The sequence below is a fragment of the Nannospalax galili genome, unplaced genomic scaffold (genome assembly GCF_000622305.1).
Source record: "Nannospalax galili isolate Female #2095 unplaced genomic scaffold, S.galili_v1.0 scaffold238, whole genome shotgun sequence".
NCBI classification, from domain to species: domain Eukaryota; kingdom Metazoa; phylum Chordata; class Mammalia; order Rodentia; family Spalacidae; genus Nannospalax; species Nannospalax galili.
Genome location: NW_008341888.1, coordinates 2,348,058 through 2,354,514, shown reverse-complemented (window position 1 = coordinate 2,354,514; position 6,457 = coordinate 2,348,058). Strand labels below are relative to the sequence as shown.

Sequence of the window (6,457 nt, the reverse complement as noted above, 5' to 3'; positions counted from 1 at the left end):
CTTATAGGGTTTATACTGAGTACAATATTGTATAACTGTAATAATTCAAGTGTAAACCTAAAAATTTACAGCCAAAGTTGAAAGAGATGCATCCTACCTCAGGAAAACGTTATTGAATATGTCAATTGTGTTGTAATGATATGCTTCTTCTAAGTATGTTGTTATTAAATAAATCATTTTTAAAAATTAAAAAAAAAAGTGATCTTCCCTTTGGAGGTTCCAACCTACTGCACTTGTCGTGACAGAGTTCCCCTTCCTTCTGCTCTCCCCTCGCCCATGCTTTCTGTCTCAAATGTTACAAGTAAATATCACTTATATTGATTTTTAAAAACTTTCCCTCTGGGGAACCCATCCCACGTCTTGAAAGTCTGGGAGGCCTGCCCTTGATTCTATTTTTCCTAAGCCTAAGTCCAATTTTTGTTTGCTATGGAAACATTAAATCTCTTTAAAAAACAAAAAAAAAAAAAGAAGAAGATCAATTCTCCCCCACCAAGCAGTGATCAGCTTCCAGTAGTTCCTCAGCTAAGGTTGGAGCCTCCTGCCCATTTCCCCAGTTCTACGCTGGTTTTGTCTGATTGAGTTTGCATGGGTCTTGTGCATGCTGTCACCATTCCTGTAAGTTCATATGAGCAAGTTCACAGAAGCCTGGAAAACTGTTTCCTTGTGGTCGTCTACCACCCCTGGCTCTTAAAATCTTTCCACCCCTTCTTCCCCAGTGGTTCCTGAACCCTAAGTGGGTGAGGTTTAGTATAGGAGTCCTAGCCAGGAACACACACTCTGCAGTCTTTTATTCTCTACACTTTGGCTAGTTGTAGCCTTCTGTGTTCATCACATTCTATTGAATGAGGAAGCTTCACTGGCAAGAGTTGAGCGATGCATTAGTAGTCTCTCTACTCCTTGCTCCACTATGTTCTGTGAGCCTTAGGTGTAGTAGTTCCATTGTAGATGTGTCACTTGGGGATGGGCATCTCTAAGACACTTATTTTCTATGTATGACCAGTTATAGAACTCTGTGATAGACTCCATCTATTGCAAAAAGAAGCTTCTTTGATGAGTGTTGACTGGCATACTTGTCTGTAAATATAATGATCCATATTTATCACACAGTAAGAAATTAAATTTGTCTGGGGATGTGACAAATGTAAGGTTTTTCTCTGGGATCTAGGACCTCTCCAGTCATGTGTATTTGGCAATGTTTACAGTGCAACACATTGAGTTCCCTCCCATTGAGGGGGCTTTAAGTCCAGTTAGATAGCTGTTGATTACCCCCCAAATAAAAGTGCCACTACTGCACTGATATAGTTTGTTGTATTGGTCATTGTTGTGGTTATTAGGCTTCAAATCTGGGGTTGCACCATTCATTGATTTTTTAACACAGTGCCAGACAGGAGAAGCTTCACTTTGAGTAGTTGCTCAGGGTAGTCCAACAGACTCCCAAAATAACACAGGCTATTGCCAGTACCCTTGATTACCTCCCAAAACTTGAAGGCAAGATCGTATTGTGGAAGATAGGACATACCTTGGAGCAATGGAACTAGACTTGAACTGGAAGCCTCCTCCCTGAGGACTAGGCCTCATAGTTTTAGAGGATACTATGCAAACTGCTATGGGAGGAAACTATTCTGCTTCTTTAAAAGCTTATCAGGCATATGATCTTGCAGACAACTTTGGCTGTTAGCAATTTTCTTCTCTAAATTTTTGGTTTGTTGGTGGTAGCTTGTTTGAAAGGGGGGGTGCACATTACATATGTGGAAGTCAGAGGACAACTTGCTGAAGTTGGTTCACTCCTTCCACCATTCAGTTCCTGAAGATTGAGCTCGGGTCCTCAGACTTGGCAGTAAGCACCCGTACCCACTGAGCCATCTCACCAGCTCCAAGCTGGATTTTTCTAAAAGACCTAGAATTTTTCATTTAAAAGGTATATCAAGAAACCACATTTCCAACCCTCAGTCAGATCTGTGCCCAGCTTGGATGACTACAACCAGAGATAGAAGGAATAGAGCATTTGAGCACTGAGAGGAACAAGAGGTGTTTTTAATCTATCCAATAATTCTAAAACATAGGTGCTTATTTTCTCCACTTTAGAGTCAAGGAAATTAAGCTATAAGAAGATTAGGTAGGGGGGCTGAAGAGATGGCTCAGCGGTTAAAAGCACTGACTGCTCTTGCAGAGGACCCAGGTTCGATTCCCAGCACCCACATGGCAGCTACAAACCATCCTTAACTCCAGTTCTAGGGGAATCCGAAGCCCTCTTCTGACCTCCACGGTACTGCACGACACATATGCACTCACATAAATGCAGGAAATACACTCATACACATAAAATAAAGATAATAAATAAAACATTTTTAAAAAGAAGATTAAGTAGGTTGTCCATTATTATAAAGCTAGTAAGTAGCTGGGCTAAGATTTAAACTCACACACCAGTACTGAAATTCAAATTCCTTTTACTTGTAATTTTTTATTAATTTGTTAAGTTAGCATGCAAAGTAATATGGCATTTTCATGTGTGTCATTATGTTTTGTTCTCCTCACCCACTTGGCTCCCCTTTGCCCCGTGGTCACTCTGGCTGGTCCCGCTTTCCTCAGATAGTACCCAGTTCTGTTTGCTTTTCACATATATTCCATTACAGTCTCCCCTGCACCCCACTTAAGAATACCTCACTCTTTGGCTTCTACATTCTTTTATGACTATTAAACCATATTCTCAAGATGTCTTTACCTAAGCTGAACAACAAACAGTAAGCTCAGAGGAAGGAAATGAATTAAGACTCTGGATGAGTACTCTTTATTCTTCTCTAAGCTCAAGAAACTTATCACATCATAAGAAAGGGGGAAAGCTATGATTTTTCACTAAGAAGAGATTAAACTTGAACTTTTATTAGATTCTCTTACAACAAAATAGAATTGAAAATATTCTAGTGGGGAGCTTTCTGGGGGTAGTTTTAAAATTTTTTGTCTCTTTAATTATTCAGTTTGAGACATAAAACGGAAAAACTGTAGATTTCCACTGAACTTTGGGGTTTTATGTTCCAAAAATGTTACTCATCCTACCTCCACCCCTCACTCCCACTGCCACCCCCACAATACAAGAATCCAAGAAGTAATACAATGTACCTTTTGGGAAAAGTGACTCGTTGAAATAGTTTTGGAACCTAAAAACATTCCCTTTTCTTGCCTGACGATTTCCCACCTTAACTTCCAAGAAATGCCTTCTAATGGAGTATTGCTGCTAAGGAAAGTTGCTTCTCAGTCCTGCCCAGTCTCAAGGGGATAGTAATACTGGAAACCTTAACAATTCTGCCAGCAAACAGGACAGAGGCAGGTTACCTGCCAATGACTCTGATAAGGTTTCTGTGAAAGATATTATTCTGCAAGAACACATCCATCTGTCCTGCCTTGTGTCATGAGAGATAAATTGAGTGTTAGAGAGGTTATAAAAGAGAGTGTATAGTACATGAACAGAGGGTATGCAGTCCATTCAAAAAGAGTGAGATAAATGAAAAATAGACTATTTATCACTTCTGTCTTTCCCCCAAGTAATATCCTAAAAGAATTTCAGTCACAATAGAACTTATCCATTTGTCTCAAAATCCTCAGGTGCTTATTTCCCCTTCCCCTGACTACCATACAGAGAGCACTGGAAGAAAACATGCTTGCTGTATGTGTTGTGCTTCTCTACTGCTACAAACTTGCATAAGAAGCTTTATTCTCCCCTACTCATTCCATCAAAGCCAAGAAGTCTACGTCTCTCCTGGATCAACAAAGGCCAGTTCCCTTTGGCTGGCCGGTCTGGCTGGGTTTTGTTTAGACACTCAGGGATGCTCAATCATGCTATAGTAGCTCCTTTTGACGCATTCTTCTGATGACCTATGAGATGAGCCTCTGCTAAATGCTTCCAGGGAGGAACTCCAAGATGCTTATCTCTACTGACCCCTTGGGAAATCTATCCACACCCTAGAGCCAAAGTTCCATCTGTCTGGCCTTATCTGACATCGCTACCTTTTTGTTTTAGCCAAGAATGTAATAATAGCAAACTGTTTCATGGTTTTGAACAGACTCAACAAGGAAGAGTCCTAAAACTCATGGCAGAGAGCTAAAGATAAATTGAAGGTGGACGACTTCAGTCACTATCATTATGACAAACACAGAATGAATTTGAAAGTTGAAATTCAGGAATGAGGATGTCAAGTAGGAAAAAATGCCAACTAGTAACTTAAGAAAAAAACTTTGCATTAATTATTTGGATGTCAGACAACCCAATAAATAGCTTTGTATTTTGGAAATAAATTTTTGCCTCAAATATTTCTGCACAGTTCCAAAATGCTTGCTCTATATATCAGACCTCACATATGGTTCAAAAAAAGGTACAAAGATAGAATTGCATAGATTTACTTTACAATAGCAAAGACTATGAAGACTAAGGCCCAGGGTTTTTCTATTCTAAGTTCAAGATGAGACAGCAAGCTTTCAAAAGAACAATGTAAAGTTATCTTGCATAAACAAAGGTATAATGTTGAAAATTAGGGAGCTAGTATTTAGTATTTATATTCTACTCTGAGCTACTAAAATCACAGTTGTGATGGGTGTGGTGGCATCTCCTGTAATCCTAGCACTTGAGAAATAAAGGAAGGAGGATCAAAAGTTCAAGGTCAGCTTTGGCTGCATAGTGCATTCAAGGCCAATCTAATAATATATATAAACCCCTTGTCTCAAAAGAAAAATTGAGGTAGGAAAGCAGGAAATGAAGGAGAAAGAAAGAAAGGAAGGAAGGAAGGAAGGAAGGAAGGAAGGAAGGAAGGAAGGAAGGAAGGAAAGAAAGAAAGAAAGAAAGAAAGAAAGAAAGAAAGAGAAAGAAAGAAAGAAAGAAAAAGAGAGGGAGATAAATGACACTTGACATAATTGATTACTGCTAGATACTATACTTCATAAATAGCAAAAAAAATTCAAGGTGGAATCCCAGACTAAAAAAGCCAGGTAAGCGGAGTTGCAGACAAGTCTACCCAAAGAAACTGTAGTCATGCATGGCCATACCACCCTGAACACCCATGATCTCTGATCTTTGAATCTAACCAGGGTTGGGCCTGGTTAATACTTGGATGGGAAAAACTGTAGTTGTGGCCAGAAACAGCATGGCAATTGAGTTCTGCATATATACACATATATATATATATATGTATGTATTTATGTATATATGTATGTATGTATATATTCCCCCCAGTGGTTTGACTGCATGTATGTAAGTGCACCTGTGTCATGCAATGCCTATAAAGGTCAGAAGAGGGCATCAGAGCCCTTGGACTGGAGTGATGGATGGTTGTTAGGAAACTAAATTCAGGTCCTCAGCAAGAGCAGCCAATGCTCTTAAGCACTGTGCCATCTCTCCCGAAACAGAAATCTATTTTTAAAAGCAACCCAGAATGACAACTGGCTAAAAAGTTCATTACTCTCAAGTGGCTAAGAAATCTTAAGGCCAGAGGACACCTTGGAAAGCACATAGTCAATTCCTTTTCAGTTCTACCTTTGAAACTATTTCCTGCAGTGTTGGGTAAACTTGTCCATAACATGCTAGTGTCAAATTGACAACCTAAGTGCACAGTTTCATACAAGACTGATGTTATTTACTTACAGGATGGCTAGGTAGCCTTCCTCGTCAAGGCAGAGAACTTTTACAATAGTTTAATAGACTTCATCTAAACACTAGTTTTGAACACCACCTATAGGTCAAACTTCAGGTATTTCTGTACTCTGCCTCTTTGTGATACCTGTCAAATGACTGGACTCCTTTTCCCCTCCTTTTATTCTTCTTTAGTCACAACTCTTTCCCCATGTTTGTGACCTGGCTGCTCTCTCAAACTGTTCAGGTACCTCTTCTTCAGTTGTCAATCAACCAGCTACCTTACTCCTTTTGCAGCATGGCTGGTCAACTATTCAATTGTCCAAGAGTCTAAGAGCTCCTATAAGTTATTAGGTGGAACTAATACTCTCTAGGGAATCTTACCACCTCATGAACAAGAATGTAAATGCTCAGCCAATTCCTCCTATTCATATTATAAATTTGGCATACTGGTTAATGTTGTCATATGTTCTCAAAATCTATCCTATATTGTACTCAGCCACATAATATATTAATCATTAAGATGTCATTCTTGGAGGCTGGAGAAAAGGCTCCATGGTTAAAAGTATTTTCTATACAATCGAGAGGACTAGGGTTTGGATCCCAACACCCACATAACAATCTGGGTGTCCTGCATGTACCGGTACCAACAACTCTGAGGTGGGTAGAGCCAGGAAGATTGTGGAGGTTTGCTGATTTCCACCTTAGCCAAATAACTGTAAGCTCCAGGTTCAGGGAGAGACCCTGTCTCAAAAGAATAGGTGGAGAGTAATAAAGAAGGACACTTGATGCCTTCCTCTGGCCTCATTACACATGCACAGGAGCATATATATATATATA

At 39.6% G+C, this 6,457-nt stretch overlaps 1 long non-coding RNA gene across 4 annotated transcripts in view; it reads right to left on the bottom strand.

Annotated features, from left to right (window-relative positions):
• The window catches only part of LOC103737834, an 80,448-nt gene that overhangs the window by 18,925 nt on the left and 55,066 nt on the right, over window positions 1-6,457 (bottom strand). The gene's annotated exons all lie outside the window — the stretch shown is intronic.